The 24,524-nt window shown below is 62.2% G+C and overlaps 1 protein-coding gene and 1 pseudogene across 1 annotated transcript in view; both read left to right on the top strand.

The window, feature by feature from the left end:
- The window catches only part of LOC133243529 (melanoma-associated antigen B2-like), a 203,290-nt gene that overhangs the window by 27,137 nt on the left and 151,629 nt on the right, over window positions 1-24,524 (top strand). The window lies entirely within an intron of this gene.
- LOC133242665 (melanoma-associated antigen B4-like) lies at window positions 547-5,644 on the top strand (annotated as a pseudogene).

Raw genomic sequence — 24,524 nt, 5'->3', positions numbered from 1 at the left:
CATCATTAGGAATTTGGGGGATTCCCAGTGCTATAAAAGTTGTTAATCCTATTGTACACTTACTAGAAGATGTCTAAAAAATGCACATAGCTTAATTTACAAATGTGTTATAATAGTAACAAAGATAACTAATCAGAGCACCATAAGAAATAAAATAAGGAAAGAGTTTAAAATATTTAAAGAATTAACAATATGTGGAAAAAGGATCCCAAGTGAATACATGATGTTGGGAAAACCATGCCATAGACAGGTTCAAAGCATGGTTACCATAAACTTTCAGTTTGTAACGAAACACAGTATTTGTGAAGCATGATTACATGCAGTAGAATGTTTGAAAAGTATGCCTGTCAATCAATTAAAACAAGTCATGAGTAGAGACTGACTCTGGCTTTTGAAAAGGATGGAGCAGCATTTTTCTCTGGGAGCACACCCCATTCTGCCCCCTGCCTTCTGTGTTATTTTCCCCATCTCAGGTCAAGTCTGGGACATGAAACTGTAAGGTTTGTATTAGGGACACTCCTCAAGAGGTTGCTGGCATGTGGTGTTCTCCAGGAATCTTTTAATCCAAGAGCTAGACAAAATTTGGGCCCCCATAAGTGGGGCAATCCCAAAGAAAAGCAAATGCCAAAGAATGCTCAAACTACCGCACAATTGCACTTATCTCACATGCTAGTATAGTAATGCTCAAAATTCTCCAAGCCAGGCTTCAGCAATATGTGAACCGTGAACTTCCTGATGTTCAAGCTGGTTTTAGAAAAGGCAGAGGAACCAGAGATCAAATTGCCAACATCTGCTGGATCATGGAAAAAGCAAGAGCGTTCCAGAAAAACATCTATTTCTGCTTTATTGACTATGCCAAAGCCTTTGACTGTGTGGATCACAGTAAACTGTGGAAAATTCTGAAAGAGATGGGAATACCAGAACACCTGATCTGCCTCTTGAGAAATTTGTATGCAGGTCAGGAAGCAACAGTTAGAACTGGACATGGAACAGCAGACTGGTTCCAAATAGGAAAAGGAGTTCGGCAAGGCTTTATATTGTCACCCTGTTTATTTAACTTCTATGCAGAGTACATCATGAGAAACGCTGGACTGGAAGAAACACAAGCTGGAATCAAGATTGCCAGGAGAAATATCAATAACCTCAGATATGCAGATGACACCACCCTTAAGGCAGAGAGTGAAGAGGAACTAAAAAGCCTCTTGATGAAAGTGAAAGTGGAGACTGAAAAAGTTGGCTTAAAGCTCAACATTCAGAAAATGAAGATCATGGCCTCTGGTCCCATCACTTCATGGGAAATAGATGGGGAAACAGTGGAAACAGTGTCAGACTTTATTTTTCTGGGCTCCAAAATCACTGCAGATGGTGACTGCAGCCATGAAATTAAAGGACGCTTACTCCTTGGAAGGAAAGTTATGACCAACCTAGATAGCATATTCAAAAGCAGAGACATTACTTTGCCAACAAAGGTCTGTCTAGTCAAGGCTATGGTTTTTCCTGTGGTCATGGATGGATGTGAGAGTTGGACTGTGAAGGAGGCTGAGTGCCGAAAAATTGATGCTTTTGAACTGTAGTGCTGGAGAAGACTCTTGACTCAGAGTCCCTTGGACTGCAAGGAGATCCAACCAGTCCATTCTGAAGGAGATCAGCCCTGGGATTTCTTTGGAAGGAATGATGCTAAAGCTGAAACTCTAGTACTTTGGCCACCTCATGTGAAGAGTTGACTCATTGGAAAAGACTCTGATGCTGGGAGGGATTGGGGGCAAGAGGAGAAGGGGACGACACAGGATGAGATGGCTGGATGACATCACTGACTCGATGGACGTGAGTCTCAGTGAACTCTGGGAGTTGGAGATGGACAGGGAGGGCAGAAAATAACACAATATTGTAAATATATTATCCTTCCATTAAAAATAAATAAATTTGTTTTAAAAAAGACATATTGAAGAAAAGAGGAGCAAAAAAAAAAAAAATTAACTTTGAATTGGGATCTTGGATGGGACCACAGGGACGTCAACCTGCCTGCAACAGCTTCCATTCTTAGGAGACCGTGTTTGGGAAGATGAGATCATCTTCACTTCCTCCTATGGGGACACAGGGTGATTGGCTTTTACTATCAGACAGGTATCAGTTCAGGAGAAAGAGGAGGTTCTCTGCCAGGAGCTCAGTTGAGGAATCTGAGTGAAGACTCAGAGCATGCATCCCAACCCTTGGATTTCAGCCCAGGAAATCTCAGGGATGGGCTGTGAGGTTGAACATCTGCTTTACTGTTTTATACCAAGTCTAGGGGAGGGGAAATGTCTAGTCTGAAGGTGCAACCACCAATCAGCAAGTGGAGAATAGTGCCCAGCGTTTTAAGGATCCAAGGTAAGGACCATGAATGATGATCCCAGTGAACTCAGGGTAGAAAAGACCCTACTGAGCTCTCAGCACTGGGTATCCCCTGGGAGGGAAGTGGACTGAGGCATCCCTTCACTTGCTTCTGGATCATGTGGAGGTCTGAAGTGTCTGCATCAGAGTAGCAGAGAGAAGGGTGCCCAGGCTCCACTAGGACTTGATATGATAATACTGAAGATGAGCTGAGAGGACCCCACTGCCAGCCCCTGCTGTCACCTCAGTAAGTCCAAAGCAGGGCTGAGAGGACGCAGAGAAAAGTAAGCCTCTGTTCTTCTTCTGGGATTCTCAGGGGACAGGCTGACCCAGAAAACAGGAGCCTTGTGAGTTCCTAGAGCAGTGTCCTCAAGGAAACCTGCAGAGGCGGCCTTTGATGAAGCCAAGGTAGAATCTCCCTGTTTTAAGGTGCTCATGTCACCTCATTCTCCATCCTCCAGGTGCCCCAGTCTCCTGTCTATTGGCCCAGACCCCTGCCTGCAGTCCCTGACCACAGCCATCATGCCTCGTGGACAGAAGACTAAGCACTGTGCTCATGAGAAATGTCACCAGGACCGGGCTGAGACTCAGGGTCTTCATGATCATGCTACCACATCTGGGGAAGAAGAAACCACCTCCTCCTCCCCTCCTGATTCAGAGAGTGCTCCCTCAAGCTCGTCTGCTGCTGGCACCACCACGGGTCCTCCAGGAGCCCAAGGCACCACCAGTGCTGCTGCAGGTGCTATATGCAAAAGATCTGGTGGTGGTGACACAGCATGCTCGAGATCTGGTGTAGGTGCCGAGGGCCAAGTTCAGGGAGGTGAAAATTCCTCCCAGGCCTCAGCTGCTGCTGAGAGCTCTCACACAGATCTTCTGACCAGGGAGGCAGAGAGTTTGCTGTGGTACATGCTGTTTAAGTATATGATGAGGGAGCTCATTAAGAGGTCAGAAATGCTGAAGGTTATCCACAGAAGTTACAGGGAGCAATTCCCTGAGATCCTCAGCAGGGACTCTGAGTGCATGGAGCTGGAGTTTGGCCTGGTGCTGAAGGAAGTCAGGCCCAACAGTCACTGCTATACCCTGGTGAGCAACCTAGACCTCAGCGACAGTGGGTCTATGAGAGGTGACTGGGGGCTGCCGAAGAATGGTCTTCTGATGCCTCTGATGGGTGTCACCTACCTGAATGGTCATCGCGCCTCTGAGGAGGAGATCTGGAAGTTCCTGAATATGTTGAGCATCTATGATGGAAGAAGACACTTCATCTTTGGAGACACCAGGAAGCTCATCACATAAGATCTGGTGCAGGAAGTGTACCTGGAGTACCGCCAGGTGCCCGGCAGCGATCCCCCTCGCTATGAGTTCCTGTGGGGTCCTAACACGCTCACACAAAACAGCAAGACAAAAGTCCTGCAGCTTTTGACCAAGGTCAATGATTCAGCCCCAGACACCTTACAGCCACGTTATGAGGACTCTTGGAGACAGGAGGTAGAGAGCTCCGGAGCCAGGGCTACAGCCGGGAACGACCCTTCTGCCTCAGCCAGCGCTGGCCCTTCTGCCTTGGCCAGATCTGGCACTTCTGCTGCAGCCAGGGCTGACATGTCTGCCAGGACTAGGCCTGGCCCTTCTGCCTCAGCCAGTACTGGCACTTCTCCTGCAGCCAGGGCTGGCACTTTGGCCTTGGCCAGTGCTGACATGTCGGCCAGGGCCAGGCCTGGCTCTTCTGCCTTGGCCAGACCTGGCACATCTGTTGCAGACAGGGCAGGCACTTTGGCCTCAGCCACTGCTGATATTTCTGCCAGGGCCACGCCCAGCCCTTGTGCCTCAGCCAGTGCTAGCCCTTCGGCCTTGGCCAGTCTTGGCATTTCTGCTGCAGCCAGGGCTGGCACGTTGGCCTTGCCCAGTGCTGACATGTCTGCCAGGGCCAGGCCCGGCCCTTCTGCCTCAGCCAGTGCTGGCCCTTCTGCCTTGGCCAGTCTTGGCACTTCTGCTGCAACCAAGGCTGGCACTTTGGCCTTGGCCAGTGCTGACATATCTGCCAGGGCCAGGCCTGGCCCTTCGTCCTTGGCCATTCCTGGCATTTGTGCTGCAGCCAGGGCTGGCACTTTGGCCTTGGCCAGTGCTGACATGTCTGCCAGGCCCAGGCCTGGCCCTTCGGCTAAGCCAGTGCTGGCCCTTCTGCCTTGGCTAGTCCTGGCACTTCTCCCACAGCCAGTGCTGACATGTCTGCCAGGGCCAGGCCTGGCCCTTCTGCCTGGGCCAGTGCTGGACCTTCTGCCTTGGCCAGACCTGGCACTTCTGCTGCAGACAGGGCTGGCCCTTCTGTTTCAGCCAGTGCTGACCCTTCTGCCTTGGCCAGAACTGGAACTTCTGCTCCGACGAGCACTGACATATCTGCCAGGGCCAGGCCTGGCCCTTCTGCCTCAGCCAGTGCTGGCCCTTCTGCCTTGGCCAGAACTGGCACTTCTGATGCAGCCAGGGCTGGCATTTCGGACTTGGCCAGTGCTGACCCTTCTGCCTTGGCCAGACCTGGCACTTCTGCTGTAGCCAGGGCTGGCACTTTGGCCTCATCCAGTGCTGGCCCTTCTGCCTTGGCCAGGCCTAGCCCTTCTGCTGCAGCCAGGGCTGGCACATTGGCCTCATCCAGTGCTGGCCCTTCTGCCTTGGCCAGGCCTGGCCCTTCTGCCTCGGCCAGTTCTGGCCCTTCTGGCTTGGCCAGACCTGGCACTTCTGCTGCAGCCAGGGCTGGCATTTCGGCCTGAGCCAGGGCTGACATGTCTGCCAGGGTCAGTGATGGTCCTTCTGCCTTGGCCAATGCTAACCCTTCGGCCTTGGCCAGACCTGGCACTTCTGCTCCAGCCAGGGCTGACATGGCTGCCAGGGCCAGGCCTGGCCCTTCTGCCTCAGCCAGTACTGGCACTTCTCCTGCAGCCAGGGCTGGCCCTTTGGCCTTGGCCAGTGCTGACATGTCTGCCAGGGCCAGGCCTGGCTCTTCTGCCTTGGCCAGATCTGGCACTTCTGTTCCACCCAGGGCTGGTACTTCGGGCTCGGCCAGTGCTGACATGTCTGCCTGGGCCAGTGCTGGCCCTTCTGCCTTGGCCAGACCTGGCCCTTCTGCTGCAGCCAGGGCTGGCACATTGGCCTCATCCAGTGCTGGCCCTTCTGCCTTGGCCAGGCCTGGCCCTACTGCCTCGGCAAGTTCTGGCCCTTCTGGCTTGGCCAGACCTGGCACTTCTGCTGCAGCCAGGGCTGGCATTTCGGCCTGAGCCAGGGCTGACATGTCTGCCAGGGTCAGTGATGGTCCTTCTGCCTTGGCCAATGCTAACCCTTCTGCCTGGCCAGACCTGGCACTTCTGCTCCAGCCAGGGCTGACATGGCTGCCAGGGCCAGGCCTGGCCCTTCTGCCTCAGCCAGTACTGGCACTTCTCCTGCAGCCAGGGCTGGCCCTTTGGCCTTGGCCAGTGCTGACATGTCTGCCAGGGCCAGGCCTGGCTCTTCTGCCTTGGCAAGATCTGGCACTTCTGTTCCACCCAGGGCTGGTACTTCGGGCTCGGCCAGTGCTGACATGTCTGCCTGGGCCAGTGCTGGCCCTTCTGCCTTGGCCAGACCTGGCACTTGTGCTCCAGCCAGGGCTGACATGTCTGCCAGGGCCAAGCCTGGCCCTTCTGCCTCAGCCAGTACTGGCACTTCTGCTGCAGCCAGGGCTGACATGTCTGCCATATCCAGGCCCAGCCCTTCAGCCCCAGCCAGTGCGGGCCCTTCTGCCTTGGCCAGATCTGGCACTTCTGCTGCAGCCAGGGCTGACATGTCTGCCAGGGCCAGGCCTGGCCCTTCTGCCTCAGCCAGTACTGGAACTTCTCCTGCAGCCAGGGCTGGCACTTTGGCTTTGGCAAGTGCTGACATGTCTGCCAGGGCCAGGCCTGGCTCTTCTGCCTTGGCCAGATCTGGCACTTCTGCTGCAGCCAGGGCTGACATGTCTGCCTGGGCCAGTGCTGACCCTTCTGCCTTGGCCAGAACTGGAACTTCTGCTCCGACAAGCACTGACATATCTGCCAGGGCCAGGCCTGGCCCTTCTGCCTCAGCCAGTGCTGGCCCTTCTGCCTTGGCCAGAACTGGCACTTCTGATGCAGCCAGGGCTGGCATTTCGGACTTGGCCAGTGCTGACCCTTCTACCTTGGCCAGACCTGGCACATCTGTTGCAGACAGGGCAGGCACTTTGGCCTCAGCCACTGCTGATATTTCTGCCAGGGCCACACCCAGCCCTTGTGCCTCAGCCAGTGCTGGCCCTTCTGCCTTGGCCAGTCTTGGCACTTCTGCTGCAAAAAAGGCTGGCACTTTGGCCTTGGCCAGTGCTGCCATATCTGCCAGGGCCAGGCCTGGCCCTTCTGCCTCAGCCAGTGCTGGCCCTTCGGCCTTGGCCAATCCTGGCATTTGTGCTGCAGCCAGGGCTGGCACTTTGGCCTTGGCCAGTGCTGACATGTCTGCCAGGGGCAGGCCTGGCCCTTCTGCCTCGGCTAGTGCTGGCCCTTCTGCCTTGGCCAGTGCAGGCCCTTCTGCCTTGGCCAATCCTGGCATTTGTGCTGCAGCCAGGGCTGGCACTTTGGCCTTGGCCAGTGCTGACATGTCTGCCAGGGGCAGGCCTGGCCCTTCTGCCTCAGCCAGTGCTGGCCCTTCGGCCTTGGCCAATCCTGGCATTTGTGCTGCAGCCAGGGCTGGCACTTTGGCCTTGGCCAGTGCTGACATGTCTGCCAGGGGCAGGCCTGGCCCTTCTGCCTCAGCCAGTGCTGGCCCTTCGGCCTTGGCCAATCCTGGCACTTCTTTCCAGCCAGGGCTGGCACTTCGACCTCGGCCAGGGCTGACATGTCTGCCAGGGCCAGGCCCGGCCCTTCTGCCTCAGCCAGTGCTGGCCCTTCTGCCTTGGCCAGACCTGGCACTTTTTCTGCAGGCAGGGCTGACCCTTCTGTCTCAGCCAGTGCCAGCCCTTCTGCCTCGGTCAGTGCTGACCCTTCTGCTTTGGCCAGTGCTGACCCTTCTGCCTTGGCCAGACCTGGCACATCTGTTGCAGACAGGGCAGGCACTTTGGCCTCAGCCACTGCTGATATTTCTGCCAGGGCCACGCCCAGCCCTTGTGCCTCAGCCAGTGCTGGCCCTTCGGCCTTGGCCAGTCTTGGCATTTCTGCTGCAGCCAGGGCTGGCACTTTGGCCTTGGCCAGTGCTGACATGTCTGCCATGGCCAGGCCTGGCTCTTCTGCCTCAGCCAGTGCTGGCCCTTCTGCCTTGGCCAGACCTGGCACTTGTGCTCCAGCCAGGGCTGACATGTCTGCCAGGGCCAAGCCTGGCCCTTCTGCCTCAGCCAGTACTGGCACTTCTGCTGCAGCCAGGGCTGACATGTCTGCCATATCCAGGCCCAGCCCTTCAGCCCCAGCCAGTGCGGGCCCTTCTGCCTTGGCCAGATCTGGCACTTCTGCTGCAGCCAGTGCTGACATGTCTGCCAGGGCCAGGCCTGGCCCTTCTGCCTCAGCCAGTACTGGAACTTCTCCTGCAGCCAGGGCTGGCACTTTGGCTTTGGCAAGTGCTGACATGTCTGCCAGGGCCAGGCCTGGCTCTTCTGCCTTGGCCAGATCTGGCACTTCTGCTGCAGACAGGGCTGACATGTCTGCCTGGGCCAGTGCTGACCCTTCTGCCTTGGCCAGAACTGGAACTTCTGCTCCGACGAGCACTGACATATCTGCCAGGGCCAGGCCTGGCCCTTCTGCCTCAGCCAGTGCTGGCCCTTCTGCCTTGGCCAGAACTGGCACTTCTGATGCAGCCAGGGCTGGCATTTCGGACTTGGCCAGTGCTGACCCTTCTGCCTTGGCCAGACCTGGCACATCTGTTGCAGACAGGGCAGGCACTTTGGCCTCAGCCACTGCTGATATTTCTGCCAGGGCCAACCCAGCCCTTGCTGCCTCGGCCAGTGCTGGCCCTTCTGCCTTGGCCAGTCTTGGCACTTCTGCTGCAGCAAGGCTGGCACTTTGGCCTTGGCCAGTGCTGCCATATCTGCCAGGGCCAGGCCTGGCCCTTCTGCCTCAGCCAGTGCTGGCCCTTCGGCCTTGGCCAATCCTGGCATTTGTGCTGCAGCCAGGGCTGGCACTTTGGCCTTGGCCAGTGCTGACATGTCTGCCAGGGGCAGGCCTGGCCCTTCTGCCTCGGCCAGGGCTGGCCCTTCTGCCTTGGCCAGTCCTGGCCCTTCTGCCTCAGCCAGTCCTGGCATTTCTCCTGCAGCCAGGGCTGGCACTTTGGCCTTGGCCAGTGCTGACATGTCTGCCAGGGCCAGGCCTGGCTCTTCTGCCTTGGCCAGAGCTGGCCCTTCTGCTGGCCAATCCTGGCATTCTGTCCTGCGGCCAGGGCTGGCACTTCTGCCTTGGCCAGTGCTGACATGTCTGCCAGGGGCAGGCCTGGCCCTTCTGCCTCAGCCAGTGCTGGCCCTTCGGCCTTGGCCAATCCTGGCTCTTCTGCTGCAGCCAGGGCTGGCACTTTGGCCTTGGCCAGTGCTGACATGTCTGCCAGGGCCAGGCCTGGCCTCTTCTGCCTCAGCCAGTGCTGGCCCTTCGGGCTTGGCCAGTCCTGGCACTCTCTACAGCCAGGGCTGACATGTCTGCCAGGCCAGGCCCGGCCCTTCTGCCTCAGCCAGTGCTGGCCCTTCTACCTTGGCCGGACCTGACACTTCTGCCAGGGCTGGCACTTCTCGGCCAGGGCTGACATGTCTGCCAGGGCCAGGCCCGGCCCTTCTGCCTCGGCCAGTGCGAACCCTCTGCCTTGGCCAGACCTGGCACTTCTGCTTCAGCCAGGGCTGAATGTCTGCCAGGGCGGGACTGACCCTCTGCCTCAGCCAGTACTGGCACTTCTCCTGCAGCCAGGGCTGGCACTTCAGCCTTGCCCAGGCTGACATGTCTGCCAGGGCCAGGCCCTGCCCTTCTGCCTGGGCCAGTGCTGGCCCCTCTGCCTTGGCCAGACCTGGCACTTCTGCTCCAGCCAGGCTGCACTTCGACCCGGCCAGGGCTGACATGTCTGCCAGGGCCAGGCCCGGCCCTTCTGCCTGGCCTGTGCCTGGCCCCTCTGCCTTGGCCAGACCTGGCACTTCTCCAGTCAGAGCTGACATTTCTGTCTGAGCCAGGCCGGCCCTGCCTCGGCCAGGGCTGGCCCTTCTGCCCGGCCAGGCTGTCCCTTCTGCCTTGGCCAGTGCTGACCCTTCTGCCTTGGCCAGACCTGCCATCTGTTGCAGACAGGGCAGGCACTTTGGCCTCAGCCAGTGCTGATATTTCTGCCAGGGCCACACCCAGCCCTTGTGCCTCAGCCAGTGCTGGCCCTTCGGCCTTGGCCAGTCTTGGCATTTCTGCTGCAGCCAGGCTGGCACGTTGGCCTTGGCCAGTGCTGACATGTCTGCCGGCCAGGCCTGGCCTTCTGCCTCAGCCAGTGCTGGCCCTTCTGCCTTGGCCAGTCTGGCACTTCTGCAGCCAGGGCTGGCACTTTGGCCTTGGCCAGTGCTGACATGTCTGCCAGGGCCAGGCCTGGCCCTTCTGCCTTGGCCAGTCCTGCACTTCTGCTGCAGCCAGGGCTGGCACTGGCCTTGGCCAGTGCTGACATGTCTGCCAGGGCCAGGCCTGGCCCTTCTGCCTCAGCCAGTGCTGGCCCTTCTGCCTTGGCCAGTCCTGGCACTTCTGCTGCAGCCAGGGCTGACATGTCTGCCAGGGCCAGGCCTGGCCCTTCTGCCTCAGCCAGTGCTGGCACTTCTGCTGCAGCCAGGGCTGGCACTTTGGCCTTGGCCAGTGCTGACATGTCTGCCAGGGCCAGGCCCGGCCCTTCTGCCTTGGCCAGTCTGGCACTTCTGCTGCAGCCAGGGCTGACATGTCTGCCTGGGCCAGTGCTGGCCCTTCTGCCTTGGCCAGACCTGGCACTTTTCTGCAGCAGGGCTGACCCTTCTGTCTCAGCCAGTGCCGGCCCTTCTGCCTCGGTCAGTGCTGACCCTTCTGCCTTGGCCAGTGCTGACCCTTCTGCCTTGGCCAGACCTGGCACATCTGTTGCAGACAGGGCAGGCACTTTGGCCTCAGCCACTGCTGATATTTCTGCCAGGCCCACGCCCAGCCCTTGTGCCTCAGCCAGTGCTGGCCCTTCGGCCTTGGCCAGTCTTGGCATTTCTGCTGCAGCCAGGGCTGGCACTTTGGCCTTGGCCAGTGCTGACATGTCTGCCAGGGCCAGGCCTGGCTCTTCTGCCTCAGCCAGTGCTGGCCCTTCTGCCTTGGCCAGTCCTGGCACTTCTGCTGCAGCCAGGGCTGGCACTTTGGCCTTGGCCAGTGCTGACATGTCTGCCAGGCCCAGGCCTGGCCCTTCGGCTAAGCCAGTGCTGGCCCTTCTGCCTTGGCCAGTCCTGGCCCTCTGCCTTGGCCAGTCCTGGCCCTTCTCTGCAGCCAGGGCTGGCCCTTCTGCCTACAGCCAGTCCTGACATGTCTGCCAGGGCCAGGCCTGGCCCTTCTGCCTCGGCCAGTGCTGGCCCTTCTGCCTTGGCCAGACCTGGCCCTTCTGCTGCAGCCAGGGCTGGCACATTGGCCTCATCCAGTGCTGGCCCTTCTGCCTTGGCCAGGCCTGGCCCTTCTGCTGCAGCCAGGGCTGGCACATTGGCCTCATCCAGTGCTGGCCCTTCTGCCTTGGCCAGGCCTGGCCCTTCTGCCTCGGCCAGTTCTGGCCCTTCTGGCTTGGCCAGACCTGGCACTTCTGCTGCAGCCAGGGCTGGCATTTCGGCCTGAGCCAGGGCTGACATGTCTGCCAGGGTCAGTGATGGTCCTTCTGCCTTGGCCAATGCTAACCCTTCGGCCTTGGCCAGACCTGGCACTTCTGCTCCAGCCAGGGCTGACATGTCTGCCAGGGCCAGGCCTGGCCCTTCTGCCTCAGCCAGTACTGGCACTTCTCCTGCAGCCAGGGCTGGCCCTTTGGCCTTGGCCAGTGCTGACATGTCTGCCAGGGCCAGGCCTGGCCCTTCTGCCTTGGCCAGATCTGGCACTTCTGTTCCACCCAGGGCTGGTACTTCGGGCTCGGCCAGTGCTGACATGTCTGCCTGGGCCAGTGCTGGCCCTTCTGCCTTGGCCAGACCTGGCACTTCTGCTCCAGCCAGGGCTGACATGTCTGCCAGGGCCAGGCCTGGCCCTTCTGCCTCAGCCAGTACTGGCACTTCTGCTGCAGCCAGGGCTGGCACTTTGGCCTTGGCCAGTGCTGACATGTCTGCCAGGGCCAGGCCTGGCTCTTCTGCCTTGGCCAGATCTGGCACTTCTGCTGCAGCCAGGGCTGACATGTCTGCCTGGGCCAGTGCTGGCCCTTCTGCCTTGGCCAGACCTGGCACTTCTGTTCCACCCAGGGCTGGTACTTCGGCCTCGGCCAGGGCCAGGCCCGGCCCTTCTGCCTTGGCTACTGCTGGACCTTCTACCTTGGCCAGTCCTGGCTCTTCTGATGCAGTCAGGGCTGGCACTTTGGCCTTGGCCAGTGCTGACATGTCTGCCAGGGCCAGGCCTGGCTCTTCTGCCTCAGCCAGTGCTGGCCCTTCGGGCTTGGCCAGTCCTGGCACCTCTCCTACAGCCAGGGCTGACATGTCTGCCAGAGCCAGGCCTGGCCCTTCTGCCTCAGCCAGTGCTGGCCCCTCTGCCTTGGCCAGACCTGGCACTTCTTTCCAGCCAGGGCTGGCACTTCGGCCTCGGCCAGGGCTGACATGTCTGCCAGGGCCAGGCCCGGCCCTTCTGCCTCGGCCAGTGCTGGCCCTTCTGCCTTGGCCAGACCTGGCACTTCTGCTTCAGCCAGGGCTGACATGTCTGCCATGGCAGGCCTGGCCCTTCTGCCTCGGCCAGTACTGGCACTTCTGCTGCAGCCAGGGCTGACACTTCGGCCTTGCCCAGGGCTGACATGTCTGCCAGGGACAGGCCCTGCCCTTCTGCCTGAGCCAGTGCTGGCCCCTCTACCTTGGCCAGACCTGGCACTTCTGCTCCAGCCAGGGCTGACATGTCTGCCAGGGCCAGGCCTGGCCTTTTGCCAGTGCCTGGCCTGTGCCTGGTCCTCTGGCCTTGGCCAGACCTGGCACTTCTGCTCCAGTCAGAGCTGACATTTCTGCCAGGGCCAGGCCTGGCCCTTCTGCCTCGGCCAGTGCTGACCCTTCTGCCTTGGCCAGTGCTGACCCTTCTGCCTTGGCCAGACCTGGCACATCTGTTGCAGACAGGGCAGGCACTTTGGCCTCAGCCACTGCTGATATTTCTGCCAGGGCCACGCCCAGCCCTTGTGCCTCAGCCAGTGCTAGCCCTTCGGCCTTGGCCAGTCTTGGCATTTCTGCTGCAGCCAGGGCTGGCACGTTGGCCTTGCCCAGTGCTGACATGTCTGCCAGGGCCAGGCCTGGCCCTTCTGCCTCAGCCAGTGCTGGCCCTTCGGCCTTGGCCAGTCTTGGCACTTCTGCTGCAAAAAAGGCTGGCACTTTGGCCTTGGCCAGTGCTGACATATCTGCCAGGGCCAGGCCTGGCCCTTCTGCCTCAGCCAGTGCTGGCCCTTCGGCCTTGGCCAGTCCTGGCATTTGTGCTGCAGCCAGGGCTGGCACTTTGGCCTTGGCCAGTGCTGACATGTCTGCCAGGCCCAGGCCTGGCCCTTCTGCCTTGGCCAGTGCTGGCCCTTCTGCCTTGGCCAGTGCTGGCCCTTCTCTTGGCCAGTCCTGGCATTTCTCTCCAGCCAGGGCTGGCACTTCGGCCTGCAGCCAGTGCTGACATGTCTGCCAGGGCCAGGCCTGGCCCTTCTGCCTGGGCCAGTGCTGGCCCTTCTGCCTTGGCCAGACCTGGCCCTTCTTCTGCAGACAGGGCTGGCCCTTCTGTCTCAGCCAGTGCCGGCCCTTCTGCCTTGGCCAGTGCTGACCCTTCTGCCTGGGCCAGTGCTGGCCCTTCTGCCTTGGCCAGTGCTGGCCCTTCTGCCTTGGCCAGACCTGGCACTTCTGCTGCAGCCAGGGCTGGCACTTTGGCCTTGGCCAGTGCTGACATGTCTGCCATGGCCAGGCCTGGCTCTTCTGCCTCAGCCAGTGCTGACCCTTCTGCCTTGGCCAGACCTGGCCCTTCTGCTGCAGCCAGGGCTGGCACTTTGGCCTCATCCAGTGCTGGCCCTTCTGCCTTGGCCAGGCCTGGCCCTTCTGCTGCAGCCAGGGCTGGCACATTGGCCTCATCCAGTGCTGGCCCTTCTGCCTTGGCCAGGCCTGGCCCTTCTGCCTCGGCCAGTTCTGGCCCTTCTGGCTTGGCCAGACCTGGCACTTCTGCTGCAGCCAGGGCTGGCATTTCGGCCTGAGCCAGGGCTGACATGTCTGCCAGGGTCAGTGATGGTCCTTCTGCCTTGGCCAATGCTAACCCTTCGGCCTTGGCCAGACCTGGCACTTCTGCTCCAGCCAGGGCTGACATGTCTGCCAGGGCCAGGCCTGGCCCTTCTGCCTCAGCCAGTACTGGCACTTCTCCTGCAGCCAGGGCTGGCCCTTTGGCCTTGGCCAGTGCTGACATGTCTGCCAGGGCCAGGCTTGGCTCTTCTGCCTTGGCCAGATCTGGCACTTCTGTTCCACCCAGGGCTGGTACTTCGGGCTCGGCCAGTGCTGACATGTCTGCCTGGGCCAGTGCTGGCCCTTCTGCCTTGGCCAGATCTGGCACTCCTGCTGCAGCCAGGGCTGACATGTCTGCCAGGGCCAGGCCTGGCCCTTCTGCCTCAGCCAGTACTGGCACTTCTCCTGCAGCCAGGGCTGGCACTTTGGCCTTGGCCAGTGCTGACATGTCTGCCAGGGCCAGGCCTGGCTCTTCTGCCTTGGCCAGATCTGGCACTTCTGCTGCAGCCAGGGCTGACATGTCTGCCTGGGCGAGTGCTGGCCCTTCTGCCTTGGCCAGACCTGGCACTTCTGTTCCACCCAGGGCTGGTACTTCGGCCTCGGCCAGGGCCAGGCCCGGCCCTTCTGCCTTGGCCAGTGCTGGCCCTTCTGCCTTGGCCAGACCTGGCACTTCTGATGCAGTCAGGGCTGGCACTTTGGCCTTGGCCAGTGCTGACATGTCTGCCAGGGCCAGGCCTGGCTCTTCTGCCTCAGCCAGTGCTGGCCCTTCGGGCTTGGCCAGTCCTGGCACCTCTCCTACAGCCAGGGCTGACATGTCTGCCAGAGCCAGGCCTGGCCCTTCTGCCTCAGCCAGTGCTGGCCCCTCTACCTTGGCCGGACCTGACACTTCTTTCCAGCCAGGGCTGGCACTTCGACCTCGGCCAGGGTTGACATGTCTGCCAGGGCCAGGCCCGGCCCTTCTGCCTCGGCCAGTGCTGAACCCTCTGCCTTGGCCAGACCTGGCACTTCTGCTTCAGCCAGGGCTGACATGTCTGCCAGGGCGAGGACTGACCCCTCTGCCTCAGCCAGTACTGGCACTTCTCCTGCAGCCAGGGCTGACACTTCGGCCTTGCCCAAGGCTGACATGTCTGCCAGGGACAGGCCCTGCCCTTCTGCCTGAGCCAGTGCTGGCCCCTCTACCTTGGCCAGACCTGGCACTTCTGCTCTAGCCAGGGCTGACATGTCTGCCAGGGCCAGGCCCGGCCCTTTTGCCAGTGCCTGGCCTGTGCCTGGTCCTCTGGCCTTGGCCAGACCTGGCACTTCTGCTCCAGTCAGAGCTGACATTTCTGCCAGGGCCAGGCCTGGCCCTTCTGCCTCGGCCAGTGCTGACCCTTCTGCCTTGGCCAGTGCTGACCCTTCTGCCTTGGCCAGACCTGGCACATCTGTTGCACACAGGGCAGGCACTTTGGCCTCAGCCACTGCTGATATTTCTGCCAGGGCCACGCCCAGCCCTTGTGCCTCAGCCAGTGCTAGCCCTTCGGCCTTGGCCAGTCTTGGCATTTCTGCTGCAGCCAGGGCTGGCACGTTGGCCTTGCCCAGTGCTGACATGTCTGCCAGGGCCAGGCCTGGCCCTTCTGCCTCAGCCAGTGCTGGCCCTTCTGCCTTGGCCAGTCTTGGCACTTCTGCTGCAACCAAGGCTGGCACTTTGGCCTTGGCCAGTGCTGACATATCTGCCAGGGCCAGGCCTGGCCCTTCTGCCTCAGCCAGTGCTGGCCCTTCGGCCTTGGCCAGTCCTGGCATTTGTGCTGCAGCCAGGGCTGGCACTTTGGCCTTGGCCAGTGCTGACATGTCTGCCAGGGGCAGGCCTGGCCCTTCTGCCTCGGCTAGTGCTGGCCCTTCTGCCTTGGCCAGTGCAGGCCCTTCTGCCTTGGCCAGACCTGGCACTTCTTTCCAGCCAGGGCTGGCACTTCGACCTCGGCCAGGGCTGACATGTCTGCCAGGGCCAGGCCCGGCCCTTCTGCCTCAGCCAGTGCTGGCCCTTCTGCCTTGGCCAGACCTGGCACTTTTTCTGCAGGCAGGGCTGACCCTTCTGTCTCAGCCAGTGCCGGCCCTTCTGCCTCGGTCAGTGCTGACCCTTCTGCCTTGGCCAGTGCTGACCCTTCTGCCTTGGCCAGTGCTGACCCTTCTGCCTTGGCCAGACCTGGCACATCTGTTGCAGACAGGGCAGGCACTTTGGCCTTGGCCAGTGCTGACATGTCTGCCATGGCCAGGCCTGGCTCTTCTGCCTCAGCCAGTGCTGGCCCTTCGGCCTTGGCCAGTCCTGGCATTTGTGCTGCAGCCAGGGCTGGCACTTTGGCCTTGGCCAGTGCTGACATGTCTGCCAGGGGCAGGCCTGGCCCTTCTGCCTCGGCCAGTGCTGGCCCTTCTGCCTTGGCCAGTCTTGGCACTTCTCCAGCCCAGGGCTGGCACTTCGACCTCGGCCAGGGCTGACATGTCTGCCAGGGCCAGGCCCGGCCCTTCTGCCTCGGCTAGTGCTGGCCCTTCTGCCTTGGCCAGTCCTGGCCCTTCTGCTGCAGCCAGGGCTGGCACTTTGGCCTTGGCCAGTGCTGACATTTCTGCCAGGGCCAGGCCTGGCCCTTCTGCCTCGGCCAGTGCTGACCCTTCTGCCTTGGCCAGTGCTGGCCCTTCTGCCTTGGCCAGACCTGGCACATCTGTTGCAGACAGGGCAGGCACTTTGGCCTCAGCCACTGCTGATATTTCTGCCAGGGCCACGCCCAGCCCTTGTGCCTCAGCCAGTGCTGGCCCTTCGGCCTTGGCCAGTCTTGGCATTTGTGCTGCAGCCAGGGCTGGCACGTCTCAGCCAGTGCCGGCCTGTCGGCCTGGGCCAGTGCTGACATGTCTGCCTGGGCAGGCCTGGCCCTTCTGCCTCAGCCAGTGCTGGCCCTTCTGCCTTGGCCAGTCTTGGCACTTCTGCTGCAAAAAAGGCTGGCACTTTGGCCTTGGCCAGTGCTGACATATCTGCCAGGGCCAGGCCTGGCCCTTCTGCCTCAGCCAGTGCTGGCCCTTCGGCCTTGGCCAGTCCTGGCATTTGTGCTGCAGCCAGGGCTGGCACTTTGGCCTTGGCCAGTGCTGACATGTCTGCCAGGGGCAGGCCTGGCCCTTCTTCCTCGGCTAGTGCTGGCCCTTCTGCCTTGGCCAGTGCAGGCCCTTCTGCCTTGGCCAGACCTGGCACTTCTTTCCAGCCAGGGCTGGCACTTCGACCTCGGCCAGGGCTGACATGTCTGCCAGGGCCAGGCCCGGCCCTTTTGCCAGTGCCTGGCCTGTGCCTGGTCCTCTGGCCTTGGCCAGACCTGGCACTTCTGCTCCAGTCAGAGCTGACATTTCTGCCAGGGCCAGGCCTGGCCCTTCTGCCTCGGCCAGTGCTGACCCTTCTGCCTTGGCCAGTGCTGACCCTTCTGCCTTGGCCAGACCTGGCACATCTGTTGCAGACAGGGCAGGCACTTTGGCCTCAGCCACTGCTGATATTTCTGCCAGGGCCACGCCGAGCCCTTGTGCCTCAGCCAGTGCTAGCCCTTCGGCCTTGGCCAGTCTTGGCATTTCTGCTGCAGCCAGGGCTGGCACTTTGGCCTGGCCAGTGCTGACATGTCTGCCAGGGCAGGCCTGGCCCTTCTGCCTCGGCCAGTGCTGGCCCTTCTGCCTTGGCCAGACCTGGCACATCTGTTGCAGACAGGGCAGGCACTTTGGCCTCAGCCACTGCTGATATTTCTGCCAGGGCCACGCCGAGCCCTTGTGCCTCAGCCAGTGCTGGCCCTTCGGCCTTGGCCAGTCTTGGCATTTCTGCTGCAGCCAGGGCTGGCACTTTGGCCTTGGCCAGTGCTGACATGTCTGCCAGGGCCAGGCCTGGCTCTTCTGCCTTGGCCAGATCTGGCACTTCTGTTGCAGCCAGGGCTGACATGCCTGCCTGGGCCAGTGCTGGCCCTTCTGCCTTGGCCAGACCTGGCACTTTTTCTGCAGGCAGGGCTGACCCTTCTGTCTCAGCCAGTGCCGGCCCTTCTGCCTCGGTCAGTGCTGACCCTTCTGCCTTGGCCAGTGCTGACCCTTCTGCCTTGGCCAGACCTGGCACATCTGTTGCAGACAGGGCAGGCACTTTGGCCTCAGCCACTGCTGATATTTCTGCCAGGGCCACGCCCAGCCCTTGTGCCTCAGCCAGTGCTGGCCCTTCGGCCTTGGCCAGTCTTGGCATTTCTGCTGCAGCCAGGGCTGGCACTTTGGCCTTGGCCAGTGCTGACATGTCTGCCATGGCCAGGCCTGGCTCTTCTGCCTCAGCCAGTGCTGGCCCTTTGGCCTTGGCCAGTCTTGGCACTTCTGCTGCAACCAAGGCTGGCACTTTGGCCTTGGCCAGTGCTGACATATCTGCCAGGGCCAGGCCTGGCCCTTCGTCCTTGGCCAGTCCTGGCATTTGTGCTGCAGCCAGGGCTGGCACTTTGGCCTTGGCCAGTGCTGACATGTCTGCCAGGCCCAGGCCTGGCCCTTCGGCTAAGCCAGTGCTGGCCCTTCTGCCTTGGCTAGTCCTGGCACTTCTCCTGCAGCCAGTGCTGACATGTCTGCCAGGGCCAGGCCTGGCCCTTCTGCCTGGGCCAGTGCTGGCCCTTCTGCCTTGGCCAGACCTGGCCCTTCTGCTGCAGACAGGGCTGGCCCTTCTGTCTCAGCCAGTGCTGACCCTTCTGCCTTGGCCAGAACTGGAACTTCTGCTCCGACGAGCACTGACATATCTGCCAGGGCCAGGCCTGGCCCTTCTGCCTCAGCCAGTGCTGGCCCTTCTGCCTTGGCCAGAACTGGCACTTCTGATGCAGCCAGGGCTGGCATTTCGGACTTGGCCAGTGCTGACCCTTCTGCCTTGGCCAGACCTGGCCCTTCTGCTGCAGCCAGGGCTGGCACTTTGGCCTCATCCAGTGCTGGCCCTTCTGCCTTGGCCAGGCCTGGCCCTTCTGCTGCAGCCAGGGCTGGCACATTGGCCTCATCCAGTGCTGGCCCTTCTGCCTCGGCCAGTTCTGGCCCTTCTGGCTTGGCCAGACCTGGCACTTCTGCTGCAGCCAGGGCTGGCATTTCGGCCTGAGCCAGGGCTGACATGTCTGCCAGGGTCAGTGATGGTCCTTCTGCCTTGGCCAATGCTAACCCTTCGGCCTTGGCCAGACCTGGCACTTCTGCTCCAGCCAGGGCTGACATGGCTGCCAGGGCCAGGCCTGGCCCTTCTGCCTCAGCCAGTACTGGCACTTCTCCTGCAGCCAGGGCTGGCCCTTTGGCCTTGGCCAGTGCTGACATGTCTGCCAGGGCCAGGCTTGGCTCTTCTGCCTTGGCCAGATCTGGCACTTCTGTTCCACCCAGGGCTGGTACTTCGGGCTCGGCCAGTGCTGACATGTCTGCCTGGGCCAGTGCTGGCCCTTCTGCCTTGGCCAGATCTGGCACTCCTGCTGCAGCCAGGGCTGACATGTCTGCCAGGGCCAGGCCTGGCCCTTCTGCCTCAGCCAGTACTGGCACTTCTCCTGCAGCCAGGGCTGGCACTTTGGCCTTGGCCAGTGCTGACATGTCTGCCAGGGCCAGGCCTGGCTCTTCTGCCTTGGCCAGATCTGGCACTTCTGCTGCAGCCAGGGCTGACATGTCTGCCTGGGCGAGTGCTGGCCCTTCTGCCTTGGCCAGACCTGGCCCTTCTGCTGCAGACAGGGCTGCCCTTGGTCCAGCCAGTGCTGCTTTCTGCCGGGCCCTGGCTCTTCTGCCTTGGCCAGTGCTGGCCCTTCTGGCTTGGCCAGTCCTGGCACTTCTGCTCAGCCGGGCTGGCATTGGCCTGGGCCAGGGCTGACATGTCTGCCAGGGCCAGGCCCGGCCCTTCTGCCTCAGCCAGTGCTGGCCCTTCGGCCTTGGCCAGACCTGGCACCTCTGCTGCAGCCAGGGCTGGCACTTCGGCCTTGGCCAGGGCTGACATGTCTGCCAGGGCCAGGCCTGGCCCTTCTGCCTCGGCCAGTGCTGGCCCTTCTGCCTTGGCCAGACCTGGCACTTCTGCTGCAGCCAGGGCTGGCACTTTGGCCTTGGCCAGTGCTGACATGTCTGCCAGGGCCAGGCCTGGCCCTTCTGCCTCAGCCAGTGCTGGCCCCTCTACCTTGGCCGGACCTGACACTTCCTTCAGCCAGGGCTGACATGTCTGCCAGGGCCAGGCCCGGCCCTTCTGCCTCAGCCAGTGCTGGCCCCTCTGCCTTGGCCAGGCCTGGCACTTCTGCTCCGTCCGGGCTGACATGTCTGCCAGGGCCAGGGCTGGCCCCTCTGCCTCGGCCAGTCCTGGCACTTCTCCTGCAGCCAGGGCTGGCACTTCTGCCTGGGCCAGTGCTGGCCCTTCTGCCTTGGCCAGACCTGGCACTTCTGCTGCAGCCAGGGCTGGCACTTCGGCCTCGGCCAGTGCTGACATGTCTGCCAGGGCCAGGGCCGGCCCTTCTGCCTTGGCCAGTGCTGGCCCTTCGGCCTTGGCCAGACCTGGCACTTCTGCTCCAGCCAGGGCTGACATGTCTGCCAGGGCCAGGCCTGGCCCTTCTGCCTCAGCCAGTGCTGGCCCTTCTGCCTTGGCCAGCCTGGCACTTCTGCTGCAGCCAGGGCTGGCACTTTGGCCTCGGCCAGTGCTGACATTTCTGCCAGGCCAGGCCTGGCCCTTCTGCCTCGCCAGTGCTGGCCCTTCGCCTTGGCCAGACCTGGCACTTCTGCTGCAGCCAGGGCTGGCACTTTGGCCTCGGCCAGTGCTGACATGTCTGCCAGGGCCAGGCCTGGCCCTTCTGCCTCAGCCAGTGCTGGCCCTTCTGCCTTGGCCAGTCCTGGCACTTCTGCTGCAGCCAGGGCTGACATGTCTGCCAGGGCCAGGCCTGGCCCTTCTGCCTCAGCCAGTGCTGGCCCTTCTCCTGGCCAGGCTGGCACTTGGGCCCCGGCCAGGGCTGGCACGTCTGCCAGGGCCAGGCCTGGCCCTTCTGCCTTGGCCAGACCTGGCACTTCTGCTGCAGCCAGGGCTGGCACTTCGGCCTTGGCCAGTGCTGGCCCTTCTGCCTTGGCAGACCTGGCACTTCTGTTCCAGCCAGGGCTGGCCCTTCGGCCTCGGCCAGGGCTGACATGTCTGCCAGGGCCAGGCCGGCCCTTCTGCCTTGGCCAGTGCTGGCCCTTCTGCCTTGGCCAGGCCTGGCACTTCGGCCTCAGCCAGTGCTGACATGTCTGCCAGGGCCAGGCCTGGCCCTTCTGCCTCAGCCAGTGCTGGCCCTTCTGCCTTGGCCAGTGCTGGCACTTCTGCTGCGGCGCGGGCTGACCCTTCTGCCTGAGCCAGGGCTGGCCCTTCTGCCTTGGCCAGGCCTGGCACTTCTGTTGCAGCCAGGGCTGGCCTTTGGCCTTGGCCAGTGCTGGCCCTCTGCCTTGGCCGGACCTGGCACTTCTGTTCCAGCCAGGGCTGGACTTCGGCCTCGGCCAGGGCTGACATGTCTGCCAGGGCCAGGGCTGGCCCTTCGGCCTCGGCCAGTCCTGGCCCTTCTGCCTTGGCCAGACCTGGCACTTCGGCCTCGGCCAGGGCTGACATGTCTGCCAGGGCCAGGCCTGGCCCTTCTGCCTCAGCCAGTGCTGGCCTTCGGCCTTGGCCAGTCCTGGCACTTCTCCTGCAGCCAGGGCTGGCACTTCGGCCTTGGCCAGGGCTGACATGTCTGCCAGGGCCAGGCCCGGCCCTTCTGCCTGAGCCAGTGCTGGCCCTTCGGCCTTGGCCAGACCTGGCACTTCTGATGCAGCCAGGGCTGACATTTCTGCCAGGGCCAGGCCTGGCCCTTCTGCCTGGGCCAGTGCCGACCCTTCTGCCTTGGCCAGTGCTGGCCCTTCTGCCTTGGCCAGACCTGGCACTTCTGCTCCGACAGCGCTGACATTTCTGCCAGGGCCAGGCCTGGCCCTTCTGCCTCGGCCAGTGCTGGCCCTTCTGCCTTGGCCAGACCTGGCACTTCTGCTGCAGCCAGGGCTGGCACTTCGGCCTCAGCCAGTGCTGGCCCTTCTGCCTTGGCCAGACCTGGCACGTCTGCTGCAGCCAGGGCTGGCACTTTGGCCTCATCCAGTGCTGGCACTTCTGCCTTGGCCAGGCCTGGCCCTTCTGCCTCGGCCAGTGCTGGCCCTTCTGCCTTGGCCAGACCTGGCACTTCTGCTGCAGCCAGGGCTGGCACTTCGGCCTCGGCCAGGGCTGACATGTCTGCCAGGGCCAGTGCTGGCCCTTCTGCCTTGGCCAGTGCTGGCCCTTCGGCCGTGGCCAGACCTGGCACTTCTGCTCCAGCCAGGGCTGACATGGCTGCCAGGGCCAGGCCTGGCCCTTCTGCCTCAGCCAGTGCTGGCCCTTCGGCCTTGGCCAGTCCTGGCACTTCTGCTGCAGCCAGGGCTGGCACTTTGGCCTTGGCCAGTGCTGACATGTCTGCCAGGGCCAGGCCTGGCTCTTCTGCCTCAGCCAGTGCTGGCCCTTCGGCCTTGGCCAGTCCTGGCACTTCTCCTGCAGCCAGGGCTGACATGTCTGCCAGGGCCAGGCCTGGCCCTTCTGCCTGGGCCAGTGCTGGCCCTTCTGCCTTGGCCAGACCTGGCACTTCTGCTCCGACGCGTGCTGACATGTCTGCCTGGGCCAGTGCTGGCCCTTCTGCCTTGGCCAGACCTGGCACTTCTGTTGCAGCAGGCTGGCACTTGCGGCCAGTGCTGGCCCTTCTGCCTTGGCCAGACCTGGCACTTCTGTTGCAGCCAGGGCTGGCACTTGGCCTCGGCCAGTGCTGGCCCTTCTGCTTTGGCCAGAGCGGGCACTTCTGTTCCACCCAGGGCTGGTACTTCGGCCTCAGCCAGGGCTGACATGTCTGCCAGGGCCAGTGATGGCCCTTCTGTCTTGGCCAGTGCTGACCCTTCTGCCTTGGCCAGACCTGGTACTTTGTCCTCGGCCAGGGCTGACATGTCTGCCAGGGCCAGGCCTGGCCCTTCTGCCTCAGCCAGTGCTGGCCCTTCTGCCTGGCCAGACCTGGCCCTTCTGCTGCAGCCAGGCCTGGCCCTTCTGCCTCGGCCAGTGCTGGCCCTTCTGCCTTGGCCAGTCCTGGCACTTCTGCTGCAGCCAGGGCTGACATGTCTGCCAGGGCCAGGCCTGGCCCTTCTGCCTCGGCCAGTGCTGGCCCTTCTGCCTGCAGCCAGAACTGGCACTTCTGCTCCCAGGCTGACATGTCTGCCAGGGCCAGGCCTGGCCCTTCTGCCTGGGCCAGTGTGGCCCTTCTGCCTTGGCCAGACCTGGCACTTCTGCTGCGGCCAGGGCTGGCCCTTCTGCTCGGCCAGGGCTGGCCCTTCTGCCTTGGCCAGTGCTGGCGCGTCTGCCGGGGCCAGGGCTGGCCCTTCTGCCTTGGCCAGACCTGGCACTTGCCCTGCAGCCAGGGCTGGCCCTTCGGCCTGGCCAGTGCTGGCCCTTCTGCCTTGGCCAGACCTGGCACTTCTGCTGCAGCCAGGGCTGGCACTTCGGCCTCGGCCAGGGCTGACATGTCTGCCAGGGCCAGTGCTGGCCCTTCTGCCTTGGCCAGTGCTGGCCCTTCTGCCTTGGCCAGACCTGGCACTTCTGCTCCAGCCAGGGCTGACATGTCTGCCAGGGCCAGGCCTGGCCCTTCTGCCTCAGCCAGTGCTGGCCCTTCTGCCTTGGCCAGTCCTGGCACTTCTGCTGCAGCCAGGGCTGGCACTTTGGCCTCAGCCAGTGCTGACATGTCTGCCAGGCCAGGCCTGGCCCTTCTGCCTCGGCCAGTGCTGGCCCTTCTGCCTTGGCCAGACCTGGCACTTCTGCTGCAGCCAGGGCTGGCACTCGGCCTCGGCCAGGGCTGACATGTCTGCCAGGGCCAGGCCTGGCCCTTCTGCCTCGGCCAGTGCTGGCCCTTCTGCCTTGGCCAGAACTCCCCTTGTGCTGCAGCCAGGGCTAACATGTCTGCCAGGGCCAGGCCTGGCCCTTCTGCCTCGGCCAGTGCTGGCCCTTCTGCCTTGGCCAGGCCTGGCACTTCTGCTCGGCCAGGGCTGACATGTCTGCCAGGGCCAGTGCTGGCCCTTCTGCCTTGGCCAGACCTGGCACTTCTGTTGCAGCCAGGGTTGGCACTTTGGCCTCGGCCAGTGCTGGCCCTTCTGCTTTGGCCAGAGTGGGCACTTCTGTTCCACCCAGGGCTGGTACTTCGGCCTCGGCCAGGGCTGACATGTCTGCCAGGGCCAGTGATGGCCCTTCGGCCTTGGCCAGGCCTGGCCCTTCTGCCTTGGCCAGACCTGGTACTTCGTCCTCGGCCAGGGCTGACATGTCTGCCAGGGCCAGGCCTGGCCCTTCTGCCTCAGCCAGTGCTGGCCCTTCGGCCTTGGCCAGTCCTGGCACTTCTGCTGCAGCCAGGGCTGGCACTTTGGCCTTGGCCAGTGCTGACATGTCTGCCAGGGCCAGGCCTGGCCCTTCTGCCTCAGCCAGTGCTGGCCCTTCAGCCTTGGCCAGTCCTGGCACTTCTCATGCAGCCAGGGCTGACATATCTGCCAGGGCCAGGCCTGGCCCTTCTGCCTCGGCCAGTGCTGACCCTTCTGCCTTGGCCAGAACTGGCACTTCTGCTCCGCCCAGCGCTGACATGTCTGCCAGGGCCAGGCCTGGCCCTTCTGCCTGGGCCAGTGCTGGCCCTTCTGCCTTGGCCAGACCTGGCACTTGTGTTGCAGCCAGGGTTGGCACTTCGGCCTCGGCCAGTGCTGGCCCCTCTGCCTTGGCCAGACCTGGCACGTCTGCTGCAGCCAGGGCTGGCACTTTGGC

Source organism: Bos javanicus, chromosome X, assembly GCF_032452875.1.
Source record: "Bos javanicus breed banteng chromosome X, ARS-OSU_banteng_1.0, whole genome shotgun sequence".
Taxonomy (NCBI): Eukaryota; Metazoa; Chordata; class Mammalia; order Artiodactyla; family Bovidae; genus Bos; species Bos javanicus.
The sequence above is the reverse complement of the archived record's forward strand: the minus strand, read 5'-3'. Positions and strand labels throughout refer to the sequence as shown.